The sequence below is a fragment of the Loxodonta africana genome, chromosome 10 (assembly GCF_030014295.1).
Source record: "Loxodonta africana isolate mLoxAfr1 chromosome 10, mLoxAfr1.hap2, whole genome shotgun sequence".
NCBI lineage: Eukaryota > Metazoa > Chordata > Mammalia > Proboscidea > Elephantidae > Loxodonta > Loxodonta africana.
Genome location: NC_087351.1, coordinates 70,537,871 through 70,551,238, shown reverse-complemented (window position 1 = coordinate 70,551,238; position 13,368 = coordinate 70,537,871).

Here is a 13,368-nt window from a genome sequence, read left to right as displayed (position 1 = left end):
TTCTAACCAATAAAACTCAACAGCATATCAAAAAAAATAATACATCACGACCAAGTGGGATTCCTACCAGGTATGCAGGGATGGTTCAACATTAGAAAATCAATCAATGTAATCCACCATATAACTAAAACAAAAGGAAACAACCACATGATCTTACCAATTGACACAGAAAAAGCACTTGACAAAGTCCATCACCCATTCCTGATAAAAACTCACAGAAAAATAGGAATAGAAGGGAGATTCCTCAACATAATAAAGGGCATTTATAGAAAGCCAACAGCCAACATCATTCTAAACAAACAGAGACTGAAAGCATTCCCCTTGAGAACAGGAATCAAACAAGGGTACTTTTTATCACCATTGTTATTCAACACTCTGCCTGATGTCCTAGAAAGAGCAATAAGGCAAGAAAAAGAAATAAAGGACATCCAAATTGGTAAAAAAAAAAAAAAAAAATTTAAACTGAGAAAACCCCAAAGAATACATAAGAAAGCTACTGGAACTAATAGGAGATTCCAGCAAAGTGGCAGGACACAAGATTAATATACAAAAATCTGTAAGAGTCCTCTATACCAATAAAGAGAATTTCAAAAAGGAAACAATCAAATCAATACTATTTACGATAGCCCCCGAGAAGATAAAATACTTAGGAATAAATCTTATCAGGGACGTAAAAGACCTATACAAAGAAAACTACAAAACGCTACTGCAAAAAAACAAGAGACCTACATAAGTGGAAAAACATACCATGCTTATGGATAGGAAGACTCAACATTGTGAACATGTCAATTCTACCCAAAATGATCTACAGATACAACACAATTCTGATCCAAATTCCAACAGCATTTTTTTTTAACAAGATGGAGAAACAAATCCCCAACTTCATATGGAAAGGGAAGAGGCCCCGGATAAGTAAAGCATTACTGAAGAAGAACAAAGTGGGAGGCCTCACATTACCTGATTTTAGAATCTATTATACAGCTATGGTAGTCACAACAGCCTGGTACTGGTACGATAGCAGACACATAGACCAATGGAATACAAATGAGAACCCAGACATAAATTTATCCCTCTATGAGCAACTGATATTTGACAAAGGCCCAAAGTCCATTAAATGGGGAAAAGACAGTCTCTTTAAAAAATGGTGCTGGCATAACTGGACGCCCATCTGCAAAAACATGAAACAAGACCCATACTTCATACTATGTATAAAAACCAACTCAAAATGGATCAAAGACCTAAATATAAAAAAAAAAGTATACTATACATATATATTTTATATATAATATATATAGTAATAGTATAAAACCTAAAATGATGAAGATCATGGAAGAAAAAGTAGGGACAACACTATGGCATAAACAGCATAAAGAAAAAAATTTTTTTTTTCTTTATGTATGCGCCATAAATAACAATGCACAAACACCAGAAGAGAAACTAAATAACTGGGAGCTCCTGAAAATCAAACACGTTCGTCAAAAGACTTCACCAAAAGAGTTAAGAGAACCTACACACTGGGAAGAAATTTTTGGCTACAACTTTTCCAACAAGGTCTAATCTCTAAAATCTATAAGACACTGCAACACCTCTACAACAAAAAGACAAATAATCCAATTAAAAAATGGGAAAAGGAAATCAACAGATACTTCACCAGAGAAGATATTCAGGTGGCTAAAACGCGCATGAGGAAATGCTTTCAACCATTAGCCATTAGAGAAATGCAAATCAAAACTACACTGAAATACAATCTCACCCCATCAATACTGGCATTATCCAAAAAACACAAAATAACGAATGTTGGAGAGGTTGTGGGAAGATTGGAACTCTTATGCTCTGCTGGTGTAAATATAAAATGGTACAACCATTTTGGAAAATGGTATGGCACTTTCTTAAAAAGCTAGAAATAGAAATACCGTATGATCCAGCAATCCCACTTCCAGGAATATATCCTAGAGAAATAGGAGCCATCACACAAAGAGACATATGCACACCCATGTTTATTGCAGCATTGTTCACAACAGCAAAAAGATGGAAACAACCTAAGTGCCCATCAACAGATGAGTGGATAAACTATGGTACATACATGCAATGGAATACTACAAAACCATAAAAAACAACGATGAATCCATGAAACATCTCACAACGTGGATGAATCTGGAGGGCATTGTGCTGACCAAAATAAGTCAACCACAAAAGGACAAATATTGTATGAGACTAATATTTTAAGAATTCAAGAAAAGGTTTACACACAGAAAAAAGCATCGTTTGATGGTTATAAGGGTGGAGAAGGAGAGGGAGCAGAAATCACTAACTATATAGTAAATAAGTATCAACTTTAGTGTAGGGAAGGACAACACACAATATAGGGGGAGTCAGCACATCTGGATCAAAGCAAAAGCATCAGGATTAGAGGAAGACTCATTAACAACCTGCATTATGCAGATGACACAACCTTGCTTGCTGAAAGTGAAGAGGACTTGAAGCACATACTGATGAAGATCAAAGACTACAACCTTCAGCATGGATTACACCTCAACATAAATACAACTGTTTTTTAGTTATCTTCAAAATTTTACATGCATGTGATATTAATGATGTTGTTCTATATTTTCCACATTTGGATGGATCACCTTTCTTGGGAATAGGCATAAATATGGATCTCTTCCAGTTGGTTGGCCAGGAAGCTGGTTCTTCATGAGCACAATTAAGTGTTCTGGAATTTCCATTCTTCGCAATGTTATCCATAATTTGTTATGATCCACACAGTCAAATGCCTTTGCATAGTCAATAAAACACAGGTAAACTTCCTTCTGGTATTCTGTGCTTTCAGCCAGGATCCATCTGACATCAGCAATAATATCCCTGGTTCCACATCCTCTTCTGAATCTAGCCTGAATTTCTGGCAGTTCCCTGTCGATATACTGCTCCAGCTGTTTTAGAATGATCTTCAGCAAAATTTTGGTTGCGTGTGATATTAATGATATTGTTCTACAATTTCCACATTCGGTTGGATCACCTTTCTTGGGAATAAGCATAAATATGGATCTCTTCCAGTCGGTTGGCCAGGTCTTCCAAATTTTTTGATATAGACGAGTGAGCACTTCCAGGCTGCAACCGTTTGTTGAAACATCTCAACTGGTATTCCGTCAATTCCTAGAGCCTTGTTTTTCGCCAATGTCTTCAGTGCAGCTTGGACTCCTTCCTTCAGTACCTTCGGTTCTTGATCATATTCTACTTCCTGAAGTGACTGAATGTTGATCAATTCTTTTTGGTACAGTGATCTTCTTTTGAGGCTTCCTGCGTCATTAAGTATTCTGCCCATAGAATCCTTCACTATTGCAACTGAAGGCTTGAATTTTTTCTTCAGTGCTTTCGACTTTAGAAATGCTGAACGTGTTCTCCCCTTTTGGTTTTCTAACTCCAGGTCTTTGCACATGTCATCACAATGCTTTACTTTGTCTTCTTGAGCTGTCCTTTGAAATCTTCTGTTCAGCTCTTTTACTTTATCATTTCTTCCTTTCGCTTTAGCTAGTTGATGTTCAAGGGCAAGTTTCAGAGTCTCTTCTGACATCCATTTTGGTCTTTTCTTTCTTTCCTGTCTTTTTAATGAACTCTTGCTTTCTTCATATATGATGATGTCCTTGATGTCATTCCACTACTCGTCTGGTCTTCGGTCTTTAGTGTTTCAGTGTGTTAAATCTATTCTTGAGATGATCTCTAAATTTTGGTGGGATATACTCAAGGTCGTACTTTGGCTCTGCTGAACTTGTCCAAATTTTCGTCTGCTTCAACTTGAACTTGCATATGAACAATTGATGGTCTGTTTCACAGGTGGTCCCCAGCCCTGTTCTGACTGATGATATTGAGTTTTCCATCATCTCTTTCCACAGATGTAGTTGATTTGATTCTTAGGTATTCCATGCAGCAAGGCCCATGTGTACAGTCACCGTTTATGTTGTTGAAAAAATGTATTTGCAGTGAAGGAGTCATTGGTCTTGCAAAATTCTTTCATGTAATCTCCGGCATTGTTTCTATCTCCAAGGCCATATTTTCCAACTACCAATCCTTCTTCTATGTTTCCAACTTTTGCATTCCAAACACCAGTAATTATCAATGCATTCTGATTGCATGCTCGATCAATTCCAGACTGCAGAACTTGGTAAAAATCTTTGCATTCTTCGATTCCTTGGTTTTAGAGGATCCTCACATGTCATCTGTGTTCCCCATTTGTGTGTGCTTTCTTGTCTCTGTGTCTATGCTGCTCATCATATAGCTCAGAAATGATTAAGTTTAGGATATATCCTATACTGCTATGACCTCAATTGACTGATTGGCTTATTATAGCACATTATATTGCACTATGGAAGGTGATTTTTTTCCCCCAAATATTTGTCAGCTTGTTGTACATTGCTGTACTATGCCACTGGTATTCAAACACCAGCAGGGTCACCCATGATGGGCAAGTTTCAGCTGAGCTTCCAGGCTAAGACAGACTAGGAAGAAGGACCCAGCAGTCTACTTCTGAAAAGAATTAGCCAGTGAAAATCTTATGAACATTTCCTCACATAGTGCCAGAAGATGAGCCCCTCAGGTTGGAAGGCACTCAAAATACTTCTAGAGAAGGCTGCCTCCTCAAAGTAGAGTTGACCTTAATGATGTGGATGGAGTCAAGCTTTCAGGACCTTCATTTGCTAACATGGCACAACTCAAAATGAGAAGAAACAGCTGCAAACATCCATTAATAATTAAAACTTGGAACATATGAAGTATGAATCTAGGAAAACTGAAAGTCATCAAAAATGAAATGGAACACATAAACATCAATATTGCAGGCATTAGTGAGATGAAATGGACTGGCATTGGCCATTTTGAATTGGACAATCATATGGTCTCCTATGCCAGGAATGACAACTTGAAAAGGAATGGTGTTGTATTTATCATTAAAACAAAAAAAAACACCTTCCATAGTGCAATATATACTGTGTTATAATAAACCAGTCAGTCAGTTGAAGTCGTAGCAGTGTAGGATATACCCTAAACTTAATCATTTCTGAGCTATATAAGGAACAGCATAGACACAGAGACATGCAAGAACACACAAATGGGGAACACAGATGACATGCGAGGGTCCTCTACAAGCCAAGGAACCAAAGAATGCCCGACACTACCTACAAGAAAGGAACGGACGTGGCTGAGACCCTGATTTGTACCTTTATTCTCCAGAACTGTGAGAAAATAAATTTCTATTCTTTAAAGCCACCCACTTGTGATATTTCTGTTAACAGCAGCACTAGGTAACTAAGACAGTCACGTGCACCTCCCTTCTGATTCTCAAAAGCCTTACCCACCTGTGACCATGCCAGATCTCCAGGCTTTGTTCAGCTTTGTTGGACTCTTTGTGACACCCTTGATGTTCTGTTCTTCCTCATCTCCAACCTGACCTAGTCTGAGCCTTCGGGCTTGGATTTCAGCTCCTGCCCACTGTGCCTATGGTACAGCTTCTCCATAAGTGAGGTGTAGCCACATTCTGATATCAAGGAAGGGAGCTTGCAGGCAGCACCTACATCCAAGGTTGCTGAAGGAGTGGGCACAGAAAAAAAAAGCTTCTCTTCCACAATCTTTATATGGCTCACAGTCTCACCACTCACATTCTCAAGGCATTCTTAGCATTGATGCTTCTAACAGCTTTCTACCACGGCCTTAACAAGTATGCTGCTAACCCATAATGAATTGTTGAAAAGCCACCAGTTTTAGAGAACATGTTCCACCCATCCCTTTCCCACTTCCATTACATTCTGTTTATTTTCTGGATTCCTTCCTCCCTGTCTCTCTGGCCTTTTTCTTTTCTCATCCTTTCCAAGTCACTCTAACTTCTAGCCCTTAGTGCCATGTCACAGGTCCTCTGCCTCCATTTCATCTCCATGACCTACTTTTTGAGTACAATTTTGTTAATGTGTATTGAAGTACAATAATCTGCATATATTTAGAGTGAATAATTTGATAAGTTTTGACATATATATTAGTTTTATTATTGCCACATAACAGTTTACCACAAATTTAGTGGCTTAGCACACCATATATTTATTATCTCACAGTTTCCTTGGGTTAGAAGTACAGGTGTGAGTTAGCTGGGGCCTCTCCTCAGGGCCTTACAAGGCTGAAATCAAGGTGTTCATCAGGCTGTATTCTCATTCAGTGGCTCAGTTGAAGAAGAATCCAAGTTTAAGTTCATTCAGGTTATTGGCAGAATTCATTTCCTTGTAGATATGTGACTGAAAGCCCCAACATTTGCTGATTGTTACCTGGAAGTCACCCTCAGGTGCTACAGGCCACCCTTAGTTACTTACCATGTGGGCTTCTCCAACATAGCCACTTCATTAAGCCTTCAAGGAAACTCTCTAAATCCAGTCACCTAAGACAGCCTTTAATAATGTAATCGTAGAAGTGACGCTGGATCACCTTTGCCATATTATTTTCTTTAGAAGCCCTGCCCACACTCAAAGAGGGGAGGGATTACAAAAGATGAACACTAGGAGGGCAGAGACCATTGCAGACACCTCAAAGTTTATTTGACACAGATATACACCAGTGAAACCATTACCACAATCAGGATAATAAATATTTCGATAACCCCCAAAAGGTTCTTTGTGCCCCCTTGGTGATCACTCCTTCCCTCCACCTTGTCCCTACTATTTTCTGTCACTGTAGACTAGCTTGCATTCTCTAGCATTTTGTATAAATAAAGTCATATAATATGTACTATTTTTGTGTGGCTTCCTTCACTCAGCATAATTATTTTGAGATTCAATCATGTTATTGTGTATATCAGTAGTTTATTCTTTTCCATTGCTGAGTACCATGCCATTGTATGGCTATATCACAGTTTATTTATCTATTCATCTGTTGATGGACATTTGGGTTATTTCCAGTTTTTGACTATTATAAATAAAGGTGCTATGAACATTCATGTACAAGTCTTTGTGTGGACATATGTTTTTATTTCTCTTGAATAAATACCTAGGAGTGGAATCACTGGTTTCTATAGTAGGTATATGTTTAACTTTTTAAGAAACTGCCAAATGGTTGTACCATTTTACATTCCTGCTAACAGTGTATGGGAGTTACATCTTTGCCAGCATTGGTATGGTCGGTCTTTTTAAACTGATCAAATGGGTGTGTATCTCATTGTAGCTTTATTTGCATTTCCCTGATTACAAATGAGGTTGAACATTTTTTTTCCTTTATTTATGTATCTTCTTTTATGAGTTGTCTGATTAACTCTTTTGGTATTTTTATTTTATTGGATTTTGTCTTTTTATTGAGTTGTAAGAATTCTGTATATATATATATATATATATCCTTTGCCTGATACATGTGTTACAGAATCCAAGATGGTTCTCTCTATGTAGTGTCTGCTGGGGTTAGAATATCCAGGATGGCTGGTTCACACTGTGTCTAGAATCCAAACTGGGATGGCTGGAACAGCTGGCACTGGGCAGACATCTCTTTCTTCAGAGTCTCTCCATGTGGATAGTTTAGGCTCCCTCACAGCATGGTGATCTCAGAGTAGTTGGTCTTTTTATATGGTGGCTGGATTCATCTAGAGCAAATGGTTTAGGAGACCAAGGTAAAAGCTACAAGACTTTTTATGACCTAGCCATGAAAGTCCAAGAACATAGTATATGCTCCATTCTATTGGGCAAAATTCAAGAGGAAGGGAATTAGACATCACTGCTCAACAATAGTAAACCCTGGTGGCATAGTGGTTAAGAGTTTGGCTGCTAACCAAAATGTTGGCAGTTCAAATCCATCAGGTGCTCCTTGGAAACCATATGGGACAGTTCAACTCTGTCCTATAGGGTCACTATGTGTGGGAATCGACTTGATGGCAATGAGTTTTATGGGTTTGGGTCAACAGGAGATGTAACAAAAAATTCGTGGCCATCAAATCTTCCACAATTGGTGTAATTAGAGATCTCTATATTAGTACAGTCTGCCAAATTATTCCCAACTGCTCAATCGAACTCATCTAAATTCACTAAATAACACTTATTTGCAGAATTCATACTTTTCAAAGTATTTTCATGTACTTAACCGTATGCAACCCTCACAACAACCTTTTGAGTTAGGCAGGCAGATATTAATATCCCCTTCCTAAAGAAGTTGCTGAAGTCTAGCAATATTGGTGACTTGTCTTGGGTCCAACAGGAAGAATCAGAACTGGAGCCCAAGATTTCTGTTTCTAGTTCAGTGCCTTCTCTGCTATGCCATGCTATTTCCATTTAGGTACACAAATCGTTCTAATTCAACTAGCCCCTTATTTCCTAGGAATACTAGGTTTGTGGTGGTCCATAGTTGCTAATGAATTATTTATAGGTGAATTTTCAGACAGGAAGAGCTGCCTTTTTAAATACTTAGATGCTATTCAGTTAAATCTTGTATGAACCAGAAGTTCTGCGGTTGGAAGGAATGAAAATGAAAGAGTTGACTTAAAATTGCACACCTCTGTTCAATGGCATATTATACCAAACCTCTGTTTCTGTGGAGTCGATTCCAACTCATAGCAACCCTATAGGACAGAGTAGAACTGCCCCACAGGGTTTCCAAGGAGTGGCTGGGGGATTCAGACTGCTGACCTTTTGGTTAGCACCCAAGCTCTTAACCACTGCATCACAAGGGCTCCAATTATTATACAGTTGATTAAGAAACAAAGATGGCAGAATTTTATTTACTGACACAGAAAAAAGTGGCAATCCACTGTTAGTGCGAAAACCCAGTTACAGAGCAGTCGGTATGTAAAATGTAGACTCATTTTGTAAATACACATACACACATATATTTGTTCTTATACACACAGAAATCATCTAGAAGCCTATATAACTGCTAACAGTGTCTTATCTGAAAGATCCTTTACTGTTTGAATTTGAGTATATATTATTCTTGAAATAATAATAAAATGTTAAAATTCTTCAATTTCTTCAGAAATGTGTAATTATTATAAGATTTGAAGCAGCTTCACAACTTTTCTAGTCCTGAGTAGGGTGTAAGTATAAACAAACAAAACTTCAGATAGTGTCATACTAAGGGCAGAAATTCTACACTTGTTGATTATCCCTCCAAACAGAAATTATTGTGGAAGTGTTTTTTCAATGCTCGGTATTGGGAAATGTGTTTTTAAAGAAAACAAACAAAAATATTCTTTGAGGTAAACATAATTGACTTCTAGACACTCACTGGTTTGGAATTCAAAAGGCATAGATAATTCTTTCCAAACCAAGATGTGATCATTTTCCACAGATGGCAAAGTGCAAATGAACAGTCAAGAAAAAAGTGATCAAACTTTAACAAATATAAACAGGCAAACATACATAAATCTCACTTAAAGATAAAGCATTCCTACCAAAAGTCCTATAAGGCTGATGACATTATTTAGAAATCCCAAAAAAAAAGGTAGTCGTAACCCATTGCCATTGAGTCAATTCTGACTCACAAAGGACAGAGTAGAGTTGCCTCACAGGGTTTCCAAGGTTGTAAATCCTTACAGATGCAGATCACCATATCTTTCTCCCGTGGAGCAACTGGTGGGTTCAAACCACTGACCTTTCAGTTAGCAATGGAGCATTTTAATCGCTGTGCCACCAGGGCTCCTTAAGGTGGCCTGATTCTGTCCTAAATCAGTCAAAGGAGGGTCTGGTAAACTGGCAAAACCATGAGGCCAAAACAGAGTGAAAAAATGTTTGCCTATATGAGTTTACTTTGGGAATAAAATGAGGTCAAAGAACAAAAAGCTACGGTCTGGATAGGGATGCCATCTGTGGGACAGGAGCTCTAGATAGGAACGCCCTGGTCAAGCTAAGAGAGGTATTACCCAAATCTGTTGGAATGTGCGCAGCTGGGATTGAGAACTAGAGCCATTGTTGCAGAGGCATAACTAAGGTACGGCAGGTAAGGTGAGTGCCCTGGGCACCTCTTGAGGTGGGGCAATAATGAGTAGTTTCTATTGGCCATCACAGTTTCCATTGCCAGCTGTGAGAGATCATTCAGCAATTTAAAACTAATTGCCATAGGCACTATTTTCCATAGATAGGCCCCTGCATCGTTAGAAGGAGCCAAAGACAAGCCTGGTAAGGACAGAAGTCCAATGATAATGACAATAGCTGCTATTTACTGAGTGACAGCCTTGTGAGACCCTTTTCATACATCATTTCACTTACAATACATAGTCTCCTTGAAAACAGGATATGATGCCTTTTTCAGGTGAGTTCATAGACCTAGAAGGGTTATGTTTCATGCCCCGAACCACAACACTAGTAAGTGACAGAGCCAGAATTCAAATTCAGATCCTTTTCACCACAAAGTCTATGCTCTCCAGTATGACTAACTGCAGAAATCTAAAGGATTCGACAGAAACATGAGAGTAGAAAAGTCAGGAGCCAGGACACTCAGGAGAGGTAAGCCCAGGTGCCAGGTGGGTCAAATCTGCTTGTTCTGGACTTCTACCAACAGAAGGTATTTCCTGGTATGCCCCTGTCATATGATACCTGGTGCATGCTGCCAGGTGGGTACAGCTTCTTCACAGAGTCATGGGACTGGTAAATTAAAATGAACATGACAATCTTCCAAAGGCAGTCAGGTCAGCTCTGCCAGATGTCAGGTTCGATGTAAGCAGTAGTGAGAACTGGGAAAGAGAGGGTGCTAGGGTCAACTACTGACTAACTGAATAACTCTGCCTGTAGTTAAAGAGGATTAGGGTGATGCTTACCCAGGACTCATCCCTGATCAAATGTAAAGGGAGTTTCCCTGGGGTGTGGTCTGCACTGCCTTTTATCTTTCAAGAGATAAAAGGAAAGGGAAGCTAGCAGAGAGTTGGGGAACCTCATACCACCAAGAAAGCAGCTCTGGGAGCAAAGCACGCCCTTTGGACCTGAGGTTCCTGTGCTGAGATGCTCCCAGACCAAGGGAAGACTGATGCATCAAAGGACCTTCCTTCAGAGCCAACAGAGAAAGAAAGCCTTCCACTGGAGCTGGCTTCCTGAATTCAGACTTTTAGCATACTGGACTGTGAGAGAACAAACTTCTCTTTGTTAAAGCCATCCACTTGTGGTATTTCTATTATAGCAGCACTAGATGACTAAGACAGTATAGCTGCCAGGATCTCTGCAAGAGACAAGTACAATTTCAAGAGCCACTGCTCTCAACTAAGCCAAAAGCTATGGCTTCCTCTTAGGTATTTAGTTCTCCCAGTTCAGATGTTACATACCAAGAAGCAGTCACTTTCTCCAAAGTATCTAGTAACACAGTTAACACACTACCTATAGCAGATTTCTAGGGGAAACAGAAAGTTAACTGGAAGTAAAGCTCTCAGGTAGCACTTTGCCAACAGTGAGCCTATGAAGACAGGACCCCAGACACAGGGACTCCCAGGCTAGTCAAAAATGCCTGTGCCGCAAGAGTGGCCCAGAAGTGGAGACCCTGGATGTAAAGCATAAAGGGCATCCATCTAGTGCTTGAACAGAATTCTTATCTCCCAGTCAGTCCCTGACTATTCCGCTGACTGCTAAATCAACCCACAAACACAAAGTATAGTGAAAACAATCCCTTACCTCTAGATAAAACTCAGGTTCCAGCTGCTGCAAGAAATTATTCATATCGCTCTTGAAGGTGAACCAGTTACCATTTGCAGAGCAGGTGGAAGATACGTTAATAACAGTACTAGGCGTGCATTAAGGGCTGTTCATTCTCTGGGCACTTAGCAGTCACATACTATTCAACCGCTGTTTGTGAAATAGTATCTGTCCATCCCCAGTGCAAATAACCTGAACATTATAAGCAAATTCTAATCCCAAACTAGTTTGTCATTTAAAATATGACTGTTCAGGACATGGCATTATGCTGAGCTGTCCTATTAAAGGATTAAAGAGAATCCCACAGTTTGAAAAAACTGAATTCAAGAGTGACTTTTTTGTGTATGTGTGCTAAATAGATATGTACCAAAACATTTGCCACTTCAACATTTTCACATGCACAATTCAGTTGCATTAGTCATGTTCATCTCGTTGTTCAACCATCACCACTGTGCATTTCCAAATGTTTCCATCAAACTTAATAGAAGTTCAGTGTCTCCTAAGAGTGAGTCATCCTTTCCTTCTCCCTCCTGCTTGCACCTGGTAACCATCAATATACTTATATGTGAGTACACGCACATGCATATATAGGTATATTTATAGGTATAAGTATATACATTATGTATATATTCATATATATATAATAAAGCATATAAAGTCACAGTTACAGAGACCCAGACACATCCAAATAGCTTGGAGGATTTGGTTTACTGGGTAAAAGGGCTTTGGACCCTAGTCTTATTAGGACAACTCTGTCAATTGGCATGACATAGTTCGTAAAGATTATGTTCTACATCCTAGTTTTGTGAGTAGTGTCTAGGGTCTTAAAAGCTTGCAAGCAGCCATCTAAGATACAACTATTGGTCTTTTCTTGTCTGGAGCAAAAGAGAATGAAGGAAACCAAAGACTCAAAGAAGAAAGTAGTCCACAGAACAAACAGCCCACACAAACCATAGCTTCTTCTACCCTGAGACCAGAAGAACTAGATGGTGCCTGGCTACCACTACTGACTGTTCTAACCAGAGACACAATAAAAGTCCCAGATAGAATGGAAGAAAAATCTAGAAGAAAACTCATTCCTAAAAAAGACCAGACTTACTGAGCTGATAGAGACTAGAGGAACCCCCAAGACTATCACCCCAAGATATCCTTTGAACTTGGAACTGAAGTCACTCCCAGAAGTCTCCTTTCAGTCAAATAATAGATTGGCTTATAAAATAAACAATATCATCCAAGAGGAATGTGCTCCCTTAAACAATTAACTACAAGAGACCAAAATATCATCACTTACCCAAAAGGAAAGATGAGAAGACAAAGAGGGGCACGGAAGCTAGATAAATGGAAACAACAAACAGAATGGAAACAGTGCAAAAACACTGTGAAAATTGTAACCAATGTCACAGGACAATTTGTACAAAAATTACTAAATGGTAACCTAATTTGCAGTGCAAACTTTCACTTAAACACAATAAAATATTGAAAAAAACAAAAACACACAGCAACAACAACCCATGGAGCAGCTCTACTCTGTCACATGAGATCACTAAGAGTCAAAATTAATTCAAGGGCATCTAACAACAACAAAAATCAATTAAAAAAATAAACTTAGGTCTCTATAGACTTGCCTATTCTAGACATTTCGTATAAGTGGGTTCATACAATATTTGTCCTTTTGTGACTGACTTATTTCAATCAGCATGATGTTTTCAAGGAACATCCATGTCAGCATATATCAGGATTTCAT